Source organism: Helianthus annuus, chromosome 4 (genome assembly GCF_002127325.2).
Source record: "Helianthus annuus cultivar XRQ/B chromosome 4, HanXRQr2.0-SUNRISE, whole genome shotgun sequence".
NCBI classification, from domain to species: domain Eukaryota; kingdom Viridiplantae; phylum Streptophyta; class Magnoliopsida; order Asterales; family Asteraceae; genus Helianthus; species Helianthus annuus.
The window spans coordinates 106,805,370-106,830,034 of NC_035436.2; positions in this window are offsets into that span (position 1 = coordinate 106,805,370).

Consider the following 24,665-nt stretch of genomic DNA (forward strand, 5'->3'; position numbering starts at 1 on the left):
TCAACTTTTGTTGACTTTTTAAAACTACATGTATTTCAGGAAACAAGTCTTGAGCTGGTGATACATGATTGGATGCAATGATTACCTTTCTTACGTCACACGCAACACGCTTCCGCAACTAGCAGGGTGTGACAGAATGTGTATCGAGTATCGTGAGCTTAATAAGCTTACCATCAAGAATCGATATCCCCTACCTCGCATTGATGATCTCTTTGACCAGTTACAGGGTGCTACTTGCTTTTCGAAGGTCGATCTTCGTTCTGGGTATCATCAACTTCGTGTGCATGAAGAAGATATTCCCAAGACAACTTTCCGCACTCGATATGGGCATTATGAATTCACAGTTATGCCATTTGGTTTAACCAATGCTCCTGCTGTTTTCATGGACTTGATGAATAGGGTCTGCAAGCCTTATTTAGATAAGTTCATCATCGTTTTTATTGATGACATCTTGATTTATTCTAAGACGCGAGCTGATTATAAGCTGCATCTTCGTCTTACTCTGGAACTCCTGAAGAAAGAGCAACTTTGTCAACGAACAAGGTATTCACGTAGATCCCTCCAAGATCAGCGCGATTAAGGATTGCGATACGCCTACTACTCCTACTGAGGTTCGTTCTTTTCTTGGTCTTGCGGGTTATTACCGCCGCTTCATCGAAAACTTCTCAAAGATTGCAGTTCCTCTAACTGCTCTAACTCAGAAGAACAAACCCTTTGAATGGGGTTTTAAACAAGAAGAAGTGTTTCAGACCTTGAAGCAGAAACTTTGTAACGCGCCTATTCTATCATTACCTGAGTGTAATGATGATTTTGTCGTATATTGTGATGCATCGAAATTGGGTCTTGGCTGTGTTCTCATGCAAAGGAACAAAGTCATAGCCTATGCATCAAGGCAGTTGAAGGTACATGAGAAAAAGTACACCACTCATGATCTTGAGTTGGGTGCAGTTGTCTTCGCTCTCAAAATCTGGAGACACTTTTTCTATGGTACAAAATGTGTGGTTTTCACTGGCAACAAAAGTCTTCAGCACATCTTCAATCAGAAAGAACTCAACATGAGGCAATGACATTGGGTTGAACTTCTAAATGACTATGATTGTGAAATTCGCTACCATCCTGGTAAGGTGAATGTCGTGGCTGACGCATTAAGTCGTAAGGAACGTACTAAGCTTCATTATGTTCGTGTTCAATCTGATATTCAAGCTCGATCCGATATCCAAACACGCATTTCTCAGGCTCAACATAGTTGTGTTTCACAAGGTTGGATGGGTAAGGAATTACCCTGTCACATTAAGCCTGATCTTGTGCTTAAAGATGATGGATCGTACTATTTCATGGACCGTTTGTGGGTCCCAAGCCAAGATGATCTTCGCACCTTGCTTATGGATGAAGCCCATAAGTCTCGTTATTCTATTCATCCTGGCTCAGATAAAATGTATAAGGATCTTCGTACTCAGTATTGGTGGCCTGGTATGAAGAAAGACATTGCCTTGTACGTATCAAAATGCCTTACTTGTCTTAAGGTTAAGGCTGAACATCAACATCCCTCTGGTCTTTTGGAGCAACCAGAGATCCCAGTTTGGAAATGGGAAAACATTGCTATGGATCTTATTACCAAACTTCCATGCACTAAGAAAGGTCATGATGCCATCTGGGTAGTTGTTGATCGTCTTACAAAGTCAGCGCATTTCTTGCCGATCCGTGAGGATCTATCTGCTGACAAGCTTGCTAAAATCTATGTGGATGAAATCGTATCTCCACATGGTGTTCCTTTGAACATTATTTCTAACAGAGATGCTCGCTTCTCTTCTCCTTTTTGGAGAACCATGCAATCTGCTATGGGGACCCAACCTAATCTGAGCACAGCTTATCATCCACAAACAGATGGCCAAACTGAAAGAACAATCCAGACTTTGGAGGATATGCTTAGAGCTTGTATGATCGATTTTGGTGGTAGTTGGGATTCACATCTTCCATTGATTGAATTCTCCTACAACAACAGTTATCACTCCAGCATCAACATGGCTCCTTTTGAGGCTCTCTATGGTCGAAAATGTCGTTCACCAGTCTGCTGGAATGAGATCGGCAAGGCTCGGCTTACTGGACCTGACCTCATTCTAGAAACAACTGATAAGGTTAAGAAAGTTCGTGATAACCTTCAGACAGCTCGAAGCCGTCAAAAGAGTTACATGGACCGGCGACGCAAGCCCTTGGAATTTCAAGTTGGTGATCGTGTATTACTTAAGGTCTCACCTTGGAAAGGTGCGATCAGATTTGGAAAGACAGGAAAACTTACACCTAGATACGTTGGACCATTCAAGATCGTCGAAAGAATCGGTAAGGTAGCCTACAGACTTGAGTTACCTCCTGAACTTGGAAATGTTCATCCAACTTTCCACGTGTCCAATCTCAAAAAGTTCCTAGCTGATGAGAACCTCCACATACCGCTTGTCGAAATTCGTGTTGATAAGACACTGCATTTTGTTGAGAAACCTGTGGAAATTATGGATCGTGAAGTCAAGTGGCACAAACGCAAGCGCATTCCTTTGGTTAAAGTTCGCTGGGAATCTAAACGTGGACCTGAGTTTACTTGGGAACGTGAAGATCAAATAAAGGCGAAGTATCCGCATCTATTCTCACGAGTTTCCTCTAAATAAATTTCGGGACGAAATTTCCACAAGTAGAGGAGACTGTGACATCTGTGCTTGTAATCATTGTAAACAGTTTAGTTATCAATGAAATAAAGTTATTTAATCCCAATATTTGTTTGTTTATGTTTGACATTTTTCATGTTTTGGTTTTTGTTCAATTTCAAATTCTATATCGCTTTCTAGAGAGTTATACGCAAACTGGTGCGTAAACGTAATCAGTTTAACGCGACAAATACTCCGGAACATCAACATATGCTTAACATACCTTAAATAACCTATACATTGTCACACCCTGCTAGTAGCAGAAGCGTATTGTGTGTGACGTAAGAAAGGTAATTATTGCATCCAAATGTATTAACAACATGAACCAACAACGATGCCATAGATATATAGTTTTCAACAAACGATTACAAGTTCTCAACAACGTTTGACATAGCATAGTTCTAAGTTATTTACACATAACAAAAGATAGCTTTTGACATAAAACATAGTGAGGTTATGTCCCCTATATACCCATACGAAGTTGGGATATAAAAGACAAACCCTCCAAAAGTGGTCATCGTTGTCATTTATTTTCCCGAATCCCATAGTGAATCACCGGCTCAAGACCTGTTTCCTGAAATACATGTAGTTTTAAAAAGTCAACAAAAGGTTGAGCGAGTTCATGCAGTATTTGTTATCATGTGAAATCTCATAAATGTTATCTTGTAATCATGGTATGTTCTGATTCATTCATGGAGTCTGTTAAGGATCTATCAGTGGGTAGCGAGCCCCCTGACATAATGTACCATAAGCAAATAACCAAACCGAGAACACTTTGTCATCATTGGGATCACAAAAGCACTCCAGGGTATACCAACCAGGAGTGGGGCGTGCCTCAAGCCCAATAGATCTACACCTTTTGCACCTTGGTCACTAAGTGATTAGTGGTTACTAATGTTATCTCCCTACTTATGCACATTGATCATGTTATCTACTACTCCGTAACTAACATACCAATAGTTTTAGCATGTATTTCCCCTCGATGTTTTTGAAAACAAAACATTGAAAACAGTGAAAGGAGGGACATGAACTCACAAATTTGCGTTCTGTGTAATATGATATCGAAGTGAGCGTCCGTACGTGTCACTAACCTACATGTGTACTAATCTCGTTAGACACTAGGTCTTTCGGACCTCGTACAAGTTGTTCATCTTGGATTCTTTGTTATGTTCTCGTTTGTCATCTTTGGAACAACTTTGTATTTTAGAGCGTTGATAGTTTACTCGCTCGATTGTTATGTGTATTCATGTATTCTATACGTATTGAATTATATGCGAACGGCTTCGAACCTATGTCATTGGGCTTTTCCCACGTTTCATTGTTATTGGGCCTAGCCCTAGTTTTCTTGTTACTGGGCCTAGCCCTAGTTTTTAATGTCATTGGGCCTAGCCCTAGTTTTCTTGTTATTGGGCCTAGCCCTAGTTTTTAATGTCATTGGGCCTAGCCATAGTTTTACAGTCATTGGGCCTAGCCCTAGTTTTTAATGTCATTGGGCCTAGCCCTAGTTTTCTTGTTATTGGGCCTAGCCCTAGTTTTTAGTGTCATTGGGCCTAGCCCTAGTTTTACTGTCATTGGGCCTAGCCCTAGTTTTTAATGTCATTGGGCCTAGCCCTAGTTTTAGTAATTTGGGTCTAGCCTAAATCTAATCCTAGTGAGTCCATTAAATATACTCTTGCAATTTTTACCAAAAATTCACCAAGCATGTAAATAAGTTCGTTTTTCACATGAAAAATACTTGGTAATTTTTATAGTTTTCGACTTTCCGGATTCTTGTTTTTGACCACTTAGTTATGTGTTCGCTTTAGTGTCTAAAAATATGTTATTTTTAAACTCGACATTGTAATAACTTGTTCACGATGTCGATATGCCCAATTTGTCGTCATCAAGTGTTATGTATTTCCATTTCGGCCATTTTATTTAATTGTCCGATTAACTAGCATTTCTTGGACCATATAGGAACATGTATGTGTATTTATTTTGATCACCCTATAGGTATCTAATACATACACATATAGCACATAATACATGCACTTGACAAGTTTCCAAAAAAATATATATAATTTTTTACCAAAAATTATATATACATATATGGTTACATTTTTAACCATTTATTTTTGTAAAAGAATAAGTTTTAGTCCATAAAACTTATTGAATATTTAAGACTGAAATATTCTCATTAGGGTTTCCAAAATGACGTTTATGACCACTAATCGCGTTTAACCTTGTTAATCACCCTTTGATCACATTTTTAATCGCGATTAGATTTTTAGAAAAATTCGCCATAGTTTCCCCTAAACGATGACGTTTCCCACGTTTTCAAAACGCGTTTAAACCATGTTTAAACCCATAATCATAATCAATACAATAATTTTCAACCCATCAACTTTTATATATAATCATACATGCAAATCTTCAAAGGCTTATTTCTATAATATCTGTCAAGTATTCTAAAAACAACAATATTTTTGTGCTCAATATTTAATCACACTTTTTACATAAACTTGTTTATATAAACCTTTCAAGACTACTAAAAATAAATATATTTTTATGTTTATCCACAAGTTCCATATGCTTATATAACCTTAACTAGGTTATATTAGAATTTTGCTAGTTTAAAAATCAAGTGTTTAACTTCATTATCAACCTTATATATTTAAAAAAAAAATCATTTACACCTCTACACAAAAAGTTCATGAAGCTTTGAGGGTGATGATCTTGCTTAATCTAAACATATTCATGTTTAGATTGTATTATTCCTTTTTTTTTAAACATAATATGGCAAGATCATATTATCTCATATAATCTACACTACTACAACATCAAAAATCAACACAAACAATATATATTTAGTCATGTTATCTTGTTTATATTCTTTTTTTTTGTATTCCTTTTAGTGAGTTTCAAGATGAATTCCCTTGTACTTATATAATATACATAACATGGGGTACAAAAAAAAAGGATTTAAGTATCTTACTACTAGCACAAATGGCTAGGGTAGAAGCTAGTGAAGAAGATGAAGATTTGTAAGCACCCAAGTATGAGAAATGCTTCCCAATCAAACTTCTATGTCTTGAGCTTCCTAGATCACCTTGTAGTGAGATATATATGCTTGATTTTGGCTTAATATTAAGTGAAAAATGGGGATTGGTGGTGGGCTCTTGAAGCCGTAGATAGAGAAAGACTAGAGGAGGTTTTTTTTTTCTTTTTTCTTTACATGAGTTTGAAAGTTGTAAGTGGTAAGAATGAGGGGATTGTAGGTGATTGTCAATATTTGCAAAGATCTTTATAAGTCAATAAGTGTCATACCTTTCAAATCTTCCTCATGATTTTACCAACTGATCCAAGTAACTTGTGGGTGTGTGAGGATGGCCCATGTGTTGACTGAAAAGGGGAGGCATGGTGATTAGATTTCCTTTCATTTTTTTTCTAAACATGTTATATATATGATATATTTAATGTTAAGTGTAGTTTTTGGTAATTATGTTTACTAGGTAAAGTAGGGTGTAACTAATAGTTTAAGTTCTTAAGTGATATTAACTAGTTCACTAGGCTAGTTGGTATTAGTTTCGAGTGGTAAAAATACCACTAGTTCGCTCGTCGGTTCGATATCGGGTGATATACGAAAGGTGAAATTTAGTACCGGGAGCGATGGTTTTAGTTTACCATTGTTGCTATGGCGTTTATGTAAGGTGTTTACGACGCCAAAATATGGCTAACTAGTTCGCTAGCTTTTTAGTTTAGGCAATTGGTTGGTAAAAATATCAATTATTCGCCTAACGGCTCGAATTTGGACAAGTTGTGAACAATGCGGCGTAGCACCGAAAGCCTATGTTTCGGACACCCCACTATTATCCTTATGTTGTTTTCACATGCTTGTTATCATTTTCCATAATTCCGGAGTCTCGGAAATGCTTAATTATTAATACGGACGAGTTAAAAATGTTATATTTTTAGCGAAACAGACGTTTTAGTATTTAGGGCGTTGTACCGGAAAGTTATAGATTTTTGCAAGATATGTTTTCTCATTAGTATTTTCTTATGTAAATGGACTCAGTTATGTTATCCGTGTGCCGTTTTTCATTGTTTCGTTCTGTTTTCACGGTTTTGCTGGCATGAATAGTGTAACCGTGAATAGTGCACGTGGCACTTTCTACCAACCCTTTTTAGGACATTGTTTGACTGGTTTCGAAATATGACGAAAACCAGCATATGTTTTAGCTTTGTTTCCTTGTCCCAACCTTGTTATCCAATTAACGACGCTGTTACATAATTAAATTACGCTAAATGCATGAGATTATGTAAATAAAATAGTGATTAGTTTGTACGGAATTGCCGGTTTATTGCCATTTGTCACATTCTCCCCCTGTTAAAAAGAATTTCATCCCGAAATTCACGTTGACTTATCCCTTAAAGGACTCTTCCCGATCAGGTGGAAGGGTACATTGTATTGATCTGAACTCCACGTTCCCATGTATTCTCGGGTTCGTGACGTGAGTTCCAGCGGACTTTTACTAGTTTAATACGACTTCTCCTTGTCTTGTGGACTTTCCAATCCATAACCTAAACAGGTTCTTTGGTAAACTGGAGTTTGTCGTTTACGTGAATTCCATCCGCTAGGATGATAACTGTTTTCATTTGTTGGACTTTTCTTAAGATTCGACACATGAAATGTGTCATGTACGTTACTGAGTTCTTCTGGAAGTTTCAACTTTTACGCGACGGTACCAATCTTTTCTAGGATTTCAAATGGCCCAATGTATCTCGGGTTTATTTTTCCGCGTTTCTCGAATCTAGCTACGCCTTTCCAAGGCGAGACTTTCAGTAAGACTTTGTCTCCGACCTCGAAGACTAATGGTTTACGTCTTCTATCCACGTAGCTCTTTTGTCTGTCACGAGCCACTTTGATACGGTCTCGTATCTTTGCTATCTTGTCAGTAGTCTCTTGGACTAGTTCAGGGCCAATGAGTTGTTTGTCTCCGACTCCCGCCCAACACAGCGGTGATCGGCACTTCCGTCCATATAGTGCTTCATATGGGGCAGCTTTGATACTTGTGTGATAACTGTTATTATAGGGAAAACTCCACCAGCGGTAAATGAGTATCCCAGTTTTTGCCCAAACCATCACACAGGCGTGAAGCTTGTCCTCCAACGTTTGGATGGTTCATTTGCTTTGTCCATCGATTTGCGGATGAAATGATGTGCTTAGATCCAGACGAGATCCAAGCGATTCCTGAAATGATTGCCATATTCTTGACAGAAAGCGACTATCGCGATCCGAGATTATTGAAATAGGTACTCCTTGACGTGCTATTATTTCTTTGAGATAAAGCTCAGCTAACTTCTTTGAGCTGACTTGGTTAATCGATCGACGATAACCCAAATCATGTCATGACCTCGAGAGGTCCGTGGGAGTCCTGTAATGAAATCCGTTGATATATGTTCCCATTTCCAAACGGGAATCTCGGGTTGTTGTAATTGTCCAGATGGCTTTTGATACTCGGCCTTGACCTTTGCACAAGTTAGGCATTTCCCAACGTAGGTCGCACTATCTCCTTTGAGATTAGGCCACTAGTAATATTCCTTTACATCCTGATACATCTTATCAGATCCGGGATGTATTGAATATTTTGACTTATGTGCTTCATCCAACACTAAGTCTAGCAATCCGCCAAAGTAAGGAATCCAGATTCTTCCCATGAAGTACCTTGTGCCATCTTTGATCTCTTCCAATCGTTCTCTAATCCTCGCAAGGATTCTGCTTGAATGTTCTCTGGCTTTAGGGCTTCTAGTTGTGTATCGCGCACACGAGTAGTGAAGTTCATCTGAATGGTTAACTCTAAAGCTCGTACTCGTAAAGTTTTGACTCGCTCTTTCCGGCTCAAAGTATCCGCCACAACATTAGCTTTGCCCGGATGGTACTTGATTTCACAGTTATAGTCATTCAACAATTCTACCCATCGCCGCTGGCGCATGTTTAATTCTTTTTTATTGATTATATGTTGAAGACTTTTATGGTCTGTGAATATGGTACACATAGTACCATAGAGATAGTGACACCAATCTTTAAAGCGAATACCACTGCGCCCAACTTCAGGTTGTGAGTGGTATAATTCTTTTCATGAACTTTCAATTGTCGTGACGCGTACGCGATGACTTTTTCACATTGCATTAGAACACAACCCAAACCTTGGTGCGATGCATCACAATACACCACAAAGTCATCAGTACCGTCAGGGAGTGATAAGGTTGGTGCTTGGCATAGTTTATCCTTGAGTGTTTGAAATGCCACTTCTTGTTTTTCACCCCAATCGAACTTTTTATCCTTTTGAGTGAGTGAGGTTAGCGGTTGAGAAATTTTTAAGAAATTTCTCGATGAATCTTTGATAGTATCCCGCTAAACCCAGAAATTGTCTTACTTCCGTTGGGGTCTTTGGAACGCTCCAGCTCTTTATAGCTTCTATCTTAGCTGGGTCCACATGAATTCCATTCTCGTTCACGACGTGATCGAGAAATTAGACCTCGCGAATCCAAAATTCGCATTTTGAGAATTTAGCATACAAGTGTTCTTTCTTAAGTAGCTCCAGAATAGTTCTCAAGTCTTGCTCATGTTCCGCCTTGGTTCATGAGTATATTAAAATGTCATCAATGAATACGATCACGAACTTGTCGAGATATGGCTTAGATACGCGATTCGTCAAATCCATGAATACGGCGGGAGCGTTTGTTAAGCCAAAGGGCATAACAAGGAACTAGTAATGCCCATAGCGAGTCCTGAACGCTAACATAGGAATGCTTTCCTCTTAGATCCTCAGCTGATGGTGTTCGGATCTTGGATCAATTTTGGAATAGAAGCTAGAACCTTGTAACTGATCGAACAAGTCATCAATCCTTGCTAAAGGATACCTGTTCTTTATGGTTAACTTGTTCAGTTCTCGGTAATCTATACACATTCGAAAGGTTCCGTCTTTCTTCTTGACAAATAGCACCGGAGCTCCCCAAGGTGAGAAACTCGGTTTATTGAATCCTTTGTCAAACAATTCCTGAAACTGAATAAATAATTCCTGCATCACCCTCGAGTCTATATGAAGCTTTCGCCACCGGTGCAGCTCCTGGCACAAGATCGATACTGAATTCGACTTGTCGCTGCGGAGGTAGTCCCGGCAAGTCTTTTGGAAAGACTTCAGGGTATTCCATTACCACAGGGATGTCCTCCACCTTGCGTTACTCGGCCTTCTTGTCGACCACATGGACAAGAAAGGCGATGCATCCTGTTCTCAGACTCTTCCGAGCCTTCATACAGTTGTTGGTCAGCAGTCGTGTGTCGTGTTTCTCTCTGTGCACCAAAAGATGTTCTCTCGTCAGACAGGGGGAAAAAGAATAATAGTTTTCGCAACACAACTACTTCTGCTCGGTTGTCGGCCAACCAGTCTATGCTAGAAGTTAAGTCGTAACAACCTAATTGAATGAGTGAAAAGTCGTTACTGAATTTTCGTGCTCCAAGTTCGAGTGTGCATCCTTTGATGTCTTTCCTGACTTGACTAATTTACCATTGGTCAATCCTATTGAATGGGAGGACGTCTTGTTTACTTGACTCGGCCAAGCATACTTTGAATTTTATGGGGATGAAGCCAATACTGACACCGGTGTTAAACAAAATGGATGCAACGGGTCGGTTGATAGGAACGTATCGGTGACCCTTAATGACTTCACATGACTTCGCTAATTCCTCATTAGCTAACTTGATAGAGCAAGACATGTTTAACCTACATGACTCTAATTCGTGTATATGCTTAGTATCTAAAGACACTAAGTTAAGCCTGCGTTGGTATCCAAAGAATTGATACATGATGGTTGTAGAGTAGAGCATATCCCTGGACTTGCTTACTCACTAGCTTGATTCATGCTTAACCATCCATGCTCGTAGTGACCTCCTTACCATAGTAAAACCACCTCGTTCATTCTTAAATATAGCTAACTCATTAGTTTCTGTTTTGTGCCAAGTCTCAGCACACTGATACTCTTGTCACTTTTGCAAGTGCCCTCATGATGAAAGTTTCACCTATCTCATTCCGAATTTTGACAAGTTATTAGCATACTTCTTAATGCGAGCATCGATTATGGTAGTAATCGCCTTCACTTTGCGTGTCACGGGATTTCTCTTTCTCTTAACACCCTCCTTGGGCAGTCCCCCATCCTCACCACACCCTTGGCGAGACTAACTGAGAGAGTTACTTGAAAATAAATCTAGGTAGGGTGACATGATGTGATCATGATTCGGATCTCAGGGCTAAACCCCAAATGTAGCGCTCAGTGCATTTGGATTCGAGTGTTATCCAATATGCAATCAATCCTTGACAGACTGTAGAGGCGTCGGGGTAACTAACAACATTAGCTCTAATCATGATCAAGTTCTAGAGCTCGGTTCCCAAACATGGAATTTTTCCACTAGCGAGCAATACTCTTCTCGCTTAAGATTCTTGAGTTCTTCCCACAATAACCTCTTTGTTGTATTACTCCCTATAGTTTGCACTTGGAGATTCCACCAAGTTAACGCCTCATTCAACAGAAGGCTATTCGTTTACCAAAACGTTTACTTAGGAGTACATTTATTAGCAAGGTTAACTGACTTCCTTGCCTTTATCTAGCGGATAGAACTCACCGCCCCTTCCGTATCAATGAGGTCTCGCGGCTTATAATCCGGAAAAGCCTTAGGATTAAAATATGGTGTGATTGCATCTCCAAGTGTGGCATTGCCACTCATTCTTGTCCCATCGGGATTTGAACCACTTGAACTACCGGTACCATCAGTACCATCACTAGTGTCGACTCGACAACCTCATGTTGTTCCATATGACCTCTAGTTCAACTTTAATAGTAGGGCGCTGATTAACTGACCCTCTTCTAGGCGTAGATTTTCTTGTCGATGCCACGTTGTTTCCGATACATAGTATCATTGGGTCTAGGCTTTTATTTGGACAGATATAGCCTATCATGCGCCTAAGAATTAAGAATGTGATTGGTCATGGAAACCTCAAGACAGCGCTGCTCTGGTATGTTCGAACAATGATATACATGAATAAATGCATTCCAAAATGCATAGTACCTCTTGAGTGTATTAGCCATGTGCCTAAATGGGAAAAGAAGTAATTCGTTGAGAAGGAGAAACCAAACGGTCGTCTCCAATTTTTACAACGTGTATCCCATACTTCATGGATCTCGATCGCCCAAAGTAGGAAAAATCCTTCGCCGCACTAGCCCGTGTGACGAATACGTTGATACTCCTTGAGCTCCATGAGCTTCGACAAGATTGTTATAATTTCCATAGATGTCGAATAATAAAATGAAGGGGTTGTAGCTTGGCTCATGCCATAGTATCCCTTGGAATAAGACAAATATCAAACGACGAAATTTTAATGTAATCATCTCCGATAATAAGATAAGGTAAGGTGTCATAGACACCAAAGAACCAGCCCATGTACAAGAATTTCGAGAATGTTGAGGAAAAATCCTCCATGAGTGGCTAACGGGTTTTGTTTGCTTTTGATGACTAGTCTCAGATGGCTCGTGTTATAGATCGAATGTTAAGTGCAAACAATACGTGTAGTCTTCCTGTATCGTAGAGTGTTATAGTAACCATTCCGGTTAGTGTTCTACTGGATAGAAATTTGAACAACTTAAGAACTTCGAATGGATAGTGATCTCTTGGTTTGACCCGCAGAGCCCACCAGGATTCCCATGCACTACAAGTTGTTATTACGTGGGCCCCCGTAATAATAAATTGCCTTGCATGGTCACCCCAGTGTCTCTCGTTCAAAGCAGGCGAACAGTCAGAGAGAGGAGTCTATTGTCTACATACCTTCAACATAGAAGGGACCTTCGTGTTGGTCGACGTGCCAATGCCCCTTATCATTACTCGTGAAAGGGCACAACGTAAGACAGAATAGAAATATAGAGAATCCGTAACAATAGCAATTGGAGGGGCAACTTTAAGATGAGTACTTCATCTTCCTTTTCTGGACGAGAGTGTCATCAATCACGATTAGTATGAGCCTCAGGGACCTCGCCCCACTAGTAGAGTTGTTGTCCAAGGCCGCCACCTCCGCCTCGTCGTCACTACCGATGCCGGACATATACCATCCGAGGGAAAACAACCATCTTCCACGGGATCAATTCTTTAGGGTCTCGCTTAGGGACCACGACCGCTATAAGCATCGTAATAGATGCGAGGTCATCATTCTCATCACGTGAGTCAAGTGTAAAAATAGAATTCATAGTCGAAGGTATTTTCATTCTTGGCAAATATTCCGTACAACACATATATAAATACATTATATATATAATCACTAAATCTCATGTTATTTTTGTTCTCATGTTTCACATGTAAGCCTTAGTGTTTTCAAGTCTACTCCTTATAGACTAAACATGTATTGAACCACATCAGTTACTTATGATTGAGCCTGCGTGATAGATCCTCATATTATAGTGACACAATGAAAACCTTTTGTCATTTTGTCATACTTTTTGAAATCATCTTTGTAATGTTATCAACTTTGTTTTCATGTGAGAACCCTTGGTGATTGTAGACCAAACTTTATAAAAGTTTGTCCCCAGTTCACTACAATCGGAGCTCTGATACCAATCTGTCACACCCTGCTAGTAGCGGAAGCGTATTGTGTGTGACGTAAGAAAGGTAATCATTGCATCCAAATGTATTAACAACATGAACCAACAGCGATGCCATAGATATATAGTTTTCAACAAAAGATTACAAGTTCTCAACAACGTTTGACATAGCATAGTTCTAAGTTATTTACACATAACAAAAGATAGCTTTTGACATAAAACATAGTGAGGTTATGTCCCCTATATACCCATACGAAGTTGGGATATAAAAGACAAACCCTCCAAAAGTGGTCATCGTTATCATTTGTTTTCCCGAATCCCATAGTGAATCACCGGCTCAAGACCTGTTTCTTGAAATACATGTAGTTTTAAAAAGTCAACAAAAAGTTGAGCGAGTTCATGCAGTATTTGTTATCATGTGAAATCTCATAAATGTTATCTTGTAATCATGGTATGTTCTGATTCATTCATGGAGTCTGTTAAGGATCTATCAGTGGGTAGCGAGCCCCCTGACATAATGTACCATAAGCAAATAACCAAACCGAGAACACTTTGTCATCATTGGGATCACAAAAGCACTCCAGGGTATACCAACCAGGAGTGGGGCGTGCCTCAAGCCCAATGGATCTACACCTTTTGCACCTTGGTCACTAAGTGATTAGTGGTTACTAATGTTATCTCCCTACTTATGCACATTGATCATGTTATCTACTACTCCGTAACTAACATACCAATAGTTTTAGCATGTATTTCCCCTCGATGTTTTTGAAAACAAAACATTGAAAACAGTGAAAGGAGGGACATGAACTCACAAATTTGCGTTCTGTGTAATATGATATCGAAGTGAGCGTCCGTACGTGTCAGTAACCTACATGTGTACTAATCTCGTTAGACACTAGGTCTTTCGGACCTCGTACAAGTTGTTCATCTTGAATTCTTTATTATGTTCTCGTTTGTCATCTTTGGAACAACTTTGTATTTTAGAGCGTTGATAGTTTACTCGCTCGATTGTTATGTGTATTCATGTATTCTATACGTATTGAATTATATGCGAACGGCTTCGAACCTATGTCATTGGGCTTATCCCACGTTTCATTGTTATTGGGCCTAGCCCTAGTTTTCTTGTTACTGGGCCTAGCCCTAGTTTTTAATGTCATTAGGCCTAGCCCTAGTTTTCTTGTTATTGGGCCTAGCCCTAGTTTTTAATGTCATTGGGTCTAGCCCTAGTTTTACTGTCATTGGGCCTAGCCCTAGTTTTTAATGTCATTGGGCCTAGCCCTAGTTTTCTTGTTATTGGGCCTGGCCCTAGTTTTTACTGTCATTGGGCCTAGCCCTAGTTTTACTGTCATTGGGCCTAGCCCTAGTTTTTAATGTCATTGGGCCTAGCCCTAGTTTTAGTAATTTGGGTCTAGCCTAAATCTAATCCTAGTGAGTCCATTAAATATACTCTTGCAATTTTTACCAAAAATTCACCAAGCAAGTAAATAAGTTCGTTTTTCACATGAAAAATACTTGGTAATTTTTATAGTTTTCGACTTTCCGGATTCTTGTTTTTGACCACTTAGTTATGCGTTCGCTTTAGTGTCTAAAAATATGTTATTTTTAGACTCGACATTGTAATAATATGTTCACGATGTCGATACGCCCAATTTGTCGTCATCAAGTGTTATGTATTTCCATTTCGGCCATTTTATTTAATTGTCCGATTTACTAGCATTTCTTGGACCATATAGGAACATGTATGTGTATTTATTTTGATCACCCTATAGGTATCTAATACATACACATATAGCACATAATACATGCACTTGACAAGTTTCCAAAAAAATATATATAATTTTTACCAAAAATTATATATACATATATGGTTACATTTTTAACCATTTATTTTTGTAAAAGAATAAGTTTTAGTCCATAAAACTTATTGAATATTTAAGACTGAAATATTCTCATTAGGGTTTCCAAAATGACGTTTATGACCACTAATCGCGTTTAACCTTGTTAATCACCCTTTGATCCCATTTTTAATCACGATTAGATTTTTAGAAAAATTCGCCATAGTTTCCCCTAAACTATGACGTTTCCCACGTTTTCAAAACGCGTTTAAACCATGTTTAAACCCATAATCATAATCAATACAATAATTTTCAACCCATCAACTTTTATATATAATCATGCATGCAAATCTTCAAGAGCTTATTTCTATAATATCTGTCAAGTATTCTAAAAACAACAATATTTGTGCGCTCAATATTTAATCACACTTTTTATATAAACTTGTTTATATAAACCTTTCAAGACTACTAAAAATAAATATATTTTTATGTCTATCCACAAGTTCCATATGCTTATATAAACTTAACTAGGTTATATTAGAATTTTGCTAGTTTAAAAATCAAGTGTTTAACTTCATTATCAACCTTATATATTTAAAAAAAAATCATTTACACCTCTACACAAAAAGTTCATGAAGCTTTGAGGGTGATGATCTTGCTTAATCTAAACATATTCATGTTTAGATTGTATTATTCCTTTTTTTTAAACATAATATGGCAAGATCATATTATCTCATATAATCTACACTACTACAACATCAAAAATCAACACAAACAATATATATTTAGTCATGTTATCTTGTTTATATTCTTTTTTTTTTGTATTCCTTTTAGTGAGTTTCAAGATGAATTCCCTTGTACTTATATAATATACATAACATGGGGTACAAAAAAAAGGATTTAAGTATCTTACTACTAGCACAATGGCTAGGGTAGAAGCTAGTGAAGAAGATGAAGATTTGTAAGCACCCAAGTATGAGAAATGCTTCCCAATCAAACTTCTATGTCTTGAGCTTCCTAGATCACCTTGTAGTGAGATATATATGCTTGATTTAGGCTTAATATTAAGTGAAAAATGGGGATTGGTGGTGGGCTCTTGAAGCCGTAGATAGAGAAAGACTAGAGGAGGTTTTTTTTTTTTCTTTTTTCTTTACATGAGTTTGAAAATTGTAAGTGGTAAGAATGAGGAGATTGTAGGTGATTGTCAATATTTGCAAAGATCTTTATAAGTCAATAAGTGCCATACCTTTCAAATCTTCCTCATGATTTTACCAACTGATCCAAGTAACTTGTGGGTGTGTGAGGATGGCCCATGTGTTGACCGAAAAGGGGAGGCATGGTGATTAGATTTCCTTTCATTTTTTTTTCTAAACATGTTATATATATGATATATTTAATGTTAAGTGTAGTTTTTGGTAATTATGTTTACTAGGTAAAGTAGGGTGTAACTAATAGTTTAAGTTCTTAAGTGATATTAACTAGTTCACTAGGCTAGTTGGTATTAGTTTCGAATGGTAAAAATACCACTAGTTCGCTCGTCGGTTCGATATCGGGTGATATACGAAAGGTGAAATTTAGTACCGGGAGCGATGGTTTTAGTTTACCATTGTTGCTATGGCGTTTATGTAAGGTGTTTACGACGCCAAAATATGGCTAACTAGTTCGCTAGCTTTTTAGTTTAGGCAATTGGTTGGTAAAAATATCAATTATTCGCCTAACGGCTCGAATTTGGACAAGTTGTGAACAATGCAGCGTAGCACCGAAAGCCTATGTTTCGGACACCCCACTATTATCCTTATGTTGTTTTCACATGGTTGTTATCATTTTCCATAATTCCCGAGTCTCGGAAATGCTTAATTATTAATACGGACGAGTTAAAAATGTTATATTTTTAGCGAAACAGACGTTTTAGTATTTAGGGCGTTGTACCGGAAAGTTATAGATTTTTGCAAGATATGTTTTCTCATTAGTATTTTCTTATGTAAATGGACTCAGTTATGTTATCCGTGTGCCGTTTTTCATTGTTTTGTTCTGTTTTCACGGTTTTGCTAGCATGAATAGTGTAACCGTGAATAGTGCACGTGGCACTTTCTACCAACCCTTTTTAGGACATTGTTTGACTGGTTTCGAAATATGACGAAAACCAGCATATGTTTTAGCTTTGTTTCCTTGTCCCAACCTTGTTATCCAATTAACGACACTGTTACATAATTAAATTACGCTAAATGCATGAGATTATGTAAATAAAATAGTGATTAGTTTGTACGGAATTGCCGGTTTATTGCCATTTGTCACATACATAACTTAGAAATAAGTTTTGAAGGCTTTGGTATGGCAAAATCAAGTTTATTCGCTTACAGGGACTAAATTCGACAAACTGCAAAAGTATGCCGATTTGAACTGTAACGGACGTTCCGGAACATGACCATAAGTTAAACATACCCCAAATATCCTTTACATAGCTTATAAATAGGCTTTGAGAGGTTCAGTGTGCTAAAATAAACTTTATGCTCATTCAGGGACTAAAAGCGTCAAAAAGTGCATAAGTTTGCATTTTCGCGCATATCTTACGTTCTGAAGACATCCGGACATCCAAAAATTTATATTATCATTAAAATTTTATGTTTTAGTGATTGGCTTGTCAAAAATCCATTCGTCGCGCAATTTGGACCGTTTTTGCTTCCGTTACGACTTCCGTCGTAATTAACCGAACAACATAACTGTACGGCCAAACGAACTGACATCCGACATAATTTTGAGCATATTTTAAGTTCCCTATACTTTAACATCATATTTGAGCCTTAAAGTGAGGTTAACGGGGCTTAAACGTATCAAAACGCATCAAAAATCAAGTTCGGAGTCATAGGGGCCTGTTCTGCCAAAAATCAAACTTTGCTGGTCAGCACAAGGCTTACGGACCGTAAGCACTTATCCATACGGTCCGTAAGGACCTCCCAGTTCAGTAGAAGTGTTTTCCAGCCATTTCCAGCCTGTTCCAGCTGTTTAGGGACCTTGCACATGGTATTTTCAATATTATGGGCTCATTCTAGAGGTGCCCATGGTTTTAGAAAACAATGGGTGCACTTGTACGGCCTAGATCGAAGCACGGGTTTCAAGAAATGATCTTAACGGCTCTACCAAATCTATAAATACCCCTCCTTTTCCTTGCAAAAACCCACTTGATTTTCTGAGATTTCTTTAAGTTGAAGTGTTAACCACTTCATACCTGAGAATACTTGGAAAAATCAAACTTGCGGGGACCCTTTGTAAGTATTCCTTCGTTCTTTTTATGCATTTTTAGCTTAAAAGTCAAACTGCGTTTGACTTTCTACATTGACCAGTTTATGGTCAATGCGAAGTTCGTTTGAACTTAATAACGTGAGCGTAATCACGATGGTTATAGTCCCTAGTGACTATACCTACTGATTACCACGTTATCTAGGCTCAGTGACGAGTCGTAGTTTCGGCCAAAATGCGTATTCTTGCGTATTTTGTAACCAAACTACTTTTAGGTATCAAGACCCTTTGTCTTGATAGCAAACCTGTTTTCAAACCCTGTTAAACATGTTTTAACATGTTTAGGTCGTCACTTTTAGATTTGTGCTTTTATAGGGTCGTAAAGGTAAGCGATCTAAACAATCGCCTATGCTTTCGAACCCGACCCATTTGGTCGATCATTAGGATCCGATCAAACACTTTAGGTGACCATAGTTGTATAGGGAATAACCTTTCGAGGTTATACCTTATGGTCACGTAGTTTAAGTAGTTGTATGATAAGCAATTTATATGCCTTAGGAAAATTACCAAAATACCCTTTTTGCGCCAAAATTCGTTTTAAGCATATGTAACATAACTTTTGACATGTAAACTAATTTGTGTCACACCCCGATATTTCCACGTTTCACCGGTGGGCCCGGTGGGGGATTATCGTGACGTAGTTGGCAACATTACAGTCAAGCAACACAATATTTAAATGCACAGCGGAAGCAAAAGATAGAAATATTTCAACTTTAACAAATTGTAATATCAAGTATCACAACAGTTGAAAGTAATCCACAGGGGGATCAAAATAAATAGGAAACATAGTTCAACAGTTTGACATCCAAGCTTGCGAGACTTATTGAGGACGCTAGGAGAAAGCCAGCCTAGTTCGCATAGTACCTGCACTTAACCTTTTGGGAAAATACGTCAGTTTACACTGGTAAATACATTCAACCGACTCATTTTGAAAAGTTTAATAAAAATTGATTTTAATGCACATGGCACAAAATTTTATAACTTGGGATAATTATTTGAATATAATACTTGTAAACGAATTACATGTTTCTTATGCGTTCAGTAGCCCGATCCGTAGACCGGGTTAAAGATCAATTGACACACCACATTATTTATTCATTTATGCACTGACGGGTGTACGCCTACACCCTGTGCTCAGGTCATGGCCATCTCGTAAGATGATGCCAAGGATATTCGGGACATGGTCATTAACCCCCCAAAGGCTTTAAGCAAACAAAACATTTCAAAACGAAATATATCAATGATTTAATCTCTATTCTATTAAAGAATCAATGCTGGACCAAGCGGTATTTTTATATACCGTACCCCAAGCCCGTATAAGGGAAATTAAGTTAAAAGTATTTACCTTTGCAAGTATCAATCACAAATAGCAAGTGTGTGTAGCTTTTACCGGGTATCCTATTCTGGAACGAAGGTTTGTAATAATCTATTAGAATCCTAACGGGTCATTAATTAAGTTTAAACTTAGACCGGTTAGTTTTAACGAAAGATACGGTTCGAACGCATGATTAGGCGAAGACTGGAATAGAATGTGTTTTAGTCCCGACAAGTTTAAAGACTTGTATAATATGGGTGAACTAAACACCTTCTGGATTTGAGATAAAAACGATAAGGTTTGACCCGTTTCGGCTAATTTATGTAAACTAGTTACATAAACCGAACCGAACACGTAGGAAGCGTAACGGGTAACCATGAGAGTCATTTACAAGTTTCCTAAGTTAATATGCCCTAAATATGTTGTGATATCAATAGGATACCTTCCATTATGCCCAAAACGAGTTTAATCTCAATATAAGCCCCGTAGGGGTATTTTGGTCATTATAAAGATTATAAAAGCGATTAATTAAACTCCTGTGATTCGGATCTGAATAAATCAGTAAAATAACTTATTTTAACAGGGTAAATCAGTTGGTGTTAAGTCTTATGTGACAAAATGGTTACAAACCCATACTATGCGTTTAATACGCGTGTAAAGTCGTTTTTAAGCGATTTCCGGATTATACAGGAAATCTGATTTTTCTGATCTGGTTACAGGGTTCAAAATACTTTATTTGTTATATAAAATCAGTAGCAATTGGATTTGTGTCAAAATACTATGTAGAACTCATTTTATGCCAGAAAAGGGTATAATCGGTATTTACCGAATCAACGTCATAACCTTAGGTTATGAGTAGGTTAAAAATAATTAAAAATCTTTAAAAATCTCAAAATATTATATTACATCAGTGGGTAAAAGGTTTGGTGCCAAAAGTTGGGTTTAGATAGGCTTTATGGTAAGTGCGTCGTTTAATTAACAAAAGTTTCTTAATTGCGCTATTTAGCATAACTCCTATTCTGGACCTCGAACTGCTATGAAACCTTAGGGACATGCTTAATAATAAGTAATGAAGATTATTGTCCTTTCACATTTCTAAAATTCTCGTTCTATGGTTAAAAGGGCATTATGGTCAAACATTAGGCAATTAACGGAAACTTGTAAACGAAGCGGACAATCAATGAACCAGTCACAGAGGGTTATACTATCATGTAACCTGGTCCTAAGGAAGTCCTAAGGCATTTCTAGACTCTACTAAAATGGGTCAGAACTGAAGTCAAAGCAAAAGTCAAAGTTTTGCGACTTTCGGTTCTGAACCGGGTCTAAACAGAAAATTGTTGGATCAAACAAGCTTAGACCAGGTCTTATACTTATTACCAAGTTATATGAGTGATAAGATAGGTTACATGCCTTCCACATTGTTAATTATGTGTTCATTCATAATTTAGCATTCTGTTGACTTTTTCTAAACAACTTTGACCTGACATTTGATCTAGTTAGAATGGGAATCAGAGGGTGCCCTTTTGAGGGTTTAATGCCCACATAATTACCAACTTTTAACTACCTTTGATTCGACTAATCACTGGACCATTAATGATTAATCGTTAAGTCAATCGTTAATTACGACGGTTTGACTTCTAAGCTATAAACTAAGAAAAACTCAATTAAGGAAGGTCAAGCATACTTACTGAAGTCCTATGCACGATTTGGGATGCTTAGGGTCTGCTCTTATGCTCCAGAAAGCTCCAAGAATGCAGATGGAATGAATGATCCTAGAGTTGCAACAATGTGGCTTTATATAGTGATTAAATCACCTTAGATCTTTGCCAAGCAAGTCTACCCTTGCTCCCTGATCATCAACAAGTGTCCTAGGGTCTAAAAAGCATGTAGGGGGCGCCCATGCTGTGGAAATATCTGATTTAAGTCAGTTACTGCGCATAAACAGGCTGCTGTCTCATTTTTCTGTATCTGGGAGTCTGACGCGGCCCGCGTAAGGCCTTGACAAGGCTTACGCGGCCCGTATGTGTGACATCTGTGCCTCCAAGACCATCGAACAAATACCAAATCAATGAAATATTGTATTTCATACTTGGAATTTGTATAAATATGTGTATCGTTTGCACATATCAATTCTCGTTCGATTTCAAGCTCTAAATCGCTTTCTGGAAAGTTATACGCAAACTGGTGTGTAAACGCACTCAGTTTAACGCGACAAACACTCCGGGATAGTGATATAAGCTTAACATACCATAAATAACCTTTACATAACTTAGAAATAAGTTTTGGAAGGTTTGGTGTGTCGAAATCAAGTTTATTCGCTTACAGGGACTAATTTCGACAAACTGCGAAAGTATGCCGATTCGTACTGTAACGAACATTCCGGAACTTTATCATAAGTTAAACATGCCCTAAATATCCTTTACATAGCTTAGAAATATGTTTTGAGGTGTTTGGTGTGCAAAAATAAACTTATTGGTCATTCAGGGACTAAAAGCGTCAAAAAGTGCACAAGTTTGCATTTTCGCGCATATCTTATGTTCTGAATATATCCGGACATCCAAAAATTTATGTAATCATTAAAATATTATATTTTAGTGATTTGCATGATAAAATTCCATTCGTCGCTCAATTTGTATCGTTTTTGCGTTCGTTACGACTTCCGTCGTAATTAACCAAACAACGCAACCGTACAACCAAACGAACCGACATCCGAGATATTTTAGAACATGTTTTGAGTTCCCAATACTTTAACATCATTTTAGAGCCTTGAAATGAGGTTAACGGGGCTTAAACGTGTCAAAAATGGGCCGAAATGCAAGTTTCTAAGCTGCAGGGACCAAAACTGACAAATCTGCCAAACTTCCTCAGGCGGGGCGCGTAAGCCTTAGCCAAATCTTACGCGGGGCGCGTGGGCCTGTGTGACACCTGTGTCACCGCGACCATTAAACAAATACCAAGCCAATGAAATATTGTATTTTATACTTGGGATCTCGTCTAAATATGTGTATCTTTTGCACATATCAATTCTTGTTAAATTTCAAACTCTACAACGCTTTCTAGAGAATTATACGCAAACTGGTGCGTAAACGTACTCAGTTTAATGCGACAAATACTCCGGAACACTATCATGTACTTAACATACCTTAAATAACCCTTACATAACTTAGAAATAAGTTTTGAAGGCTTTGGTATGGCAAAAACAAGTTAATTCGCTTACAGGGACTAAACTTGACAAACTGCGAAAGTATGCCAATTTGAACTGTAACAAATATTCCGGAACATGTCCATAAGTTAAACATGCCATAAATATCCTTTACATAGCTTAGAAATAGGCTTTAAGGGGTTTGGTGTGCTAAAATAAACTTTTGGATCATTCAGGGACTAAAAGTGTCAAAAAGTGCACAATTTGCACTTTCGCGCATAACTTACATTCTGAATACATCCGGACATCCAAAAATTTATGTAAGCATCTTTATGTTATGCCTTAGTGTTTGGCATGAGAAAAATCCATTCGTAGCGTCATTCGGATCGTCTTTCGCGCTTATGCGCATTTCGTCGTAATTAAGCGAACATCGCGATCGTACGGCCAAACGAACCAACACCCGACATATTTTTGAGCATGTTTCATGTCCAAAATGTTTAGGCATCATTTTAGGGCCTTAAAGTTGGCTTTACGGGCCTTAGAAGTGTCGGAAATGGCTTAAATATGCAACAGGGACCAAAACTGCCATTTCTGAAAGTTTGTGCAGATCAGACATGCCCAGGCGGCCCGCCTGAGTTTTGCATGCATGCTGACGCGGGCCGCGTGGCCCCTGCAGATGCAGAAACTTGTTTTTTTGGCTGAAGTTGGCCTTTCAAACACTCCAAAGGGCAATGCCTTTTCACAATCTCAGGAGCTAAGGATCATTATGAGCCAGCACAACATCTTGACAAGTGTACGCATGAGATCATGGCACGATATTCAAGAAACGATCCTAACGGCTTTGCTTTTCCTATAAATACCCCCCCCCCTTTGGTTAAAAACCCACAAAAATCTGATCTAAAGCTCTAAGTTGAGGCCTTTGCTTCATACCTGAGCTCCTGGATCGAGATTAGCTTTCGGGGACCCTTCGTAAGTGTTCTTTCGTTCTTTTAATCGCTTTCTAGTGCTAAAGTCAAACTTTGTTTGACTTTCTGCGTTGACCAGCCTATGGTCAACACGAAGTTCATTGGAACTTCATAACGTGAGCGTGATCACGATGGTTATAGTCCGTAGTGACTATACCTACTGATTACCACGTTATCAGGCTTAGTGACGAGTCGTAGTTTCGGTCATGTAGGATCGTTTAGATACCCGAACGAGTCGTTCAGAGGCTTTCTCCTTGGTTTCAGGTGCGGAATAACAAGAAACTAAGGTAGAAACAGCAGGCAAATCACTTTAACTACTTGTTTATTGATTTCAAACGTTTACAGCTCAAATCTCGCACCGGCAGAGCTTCGGCACGATTTCTACGCGCTGTTCCAAATGGAATCGCCTTTACGGTATTTATAGGGATCTGGGACCGCTTATTGGACAGGCCCAATAAGCGGCCCATACAAGATGTCTCATAAGCGGTCCATAAGGTTTGCCGTTCGAGCGGTCCAAGCTGTTACCACTCGAGCGGTTCAGCCCACTTACCGTTCGAGCGGTCCAGCCCATTAAATGACCAAAAGAGCGATCCAACCATCTAACACCTATACAATCTCACTATTTCTCGTATTTCGAGCCCAGATCTAACGTTCTAAGACAGTGACTCGATACAAGACGTAATCAGCAGATGTAGTGCACCAACAAACTCCCCCTCAGATGTTGATGGAGTCGACTATCGAGTCACACCATGCTGTATCTTCACATCTTCAGTCTTGATCAGTCTTCGGGCTTCT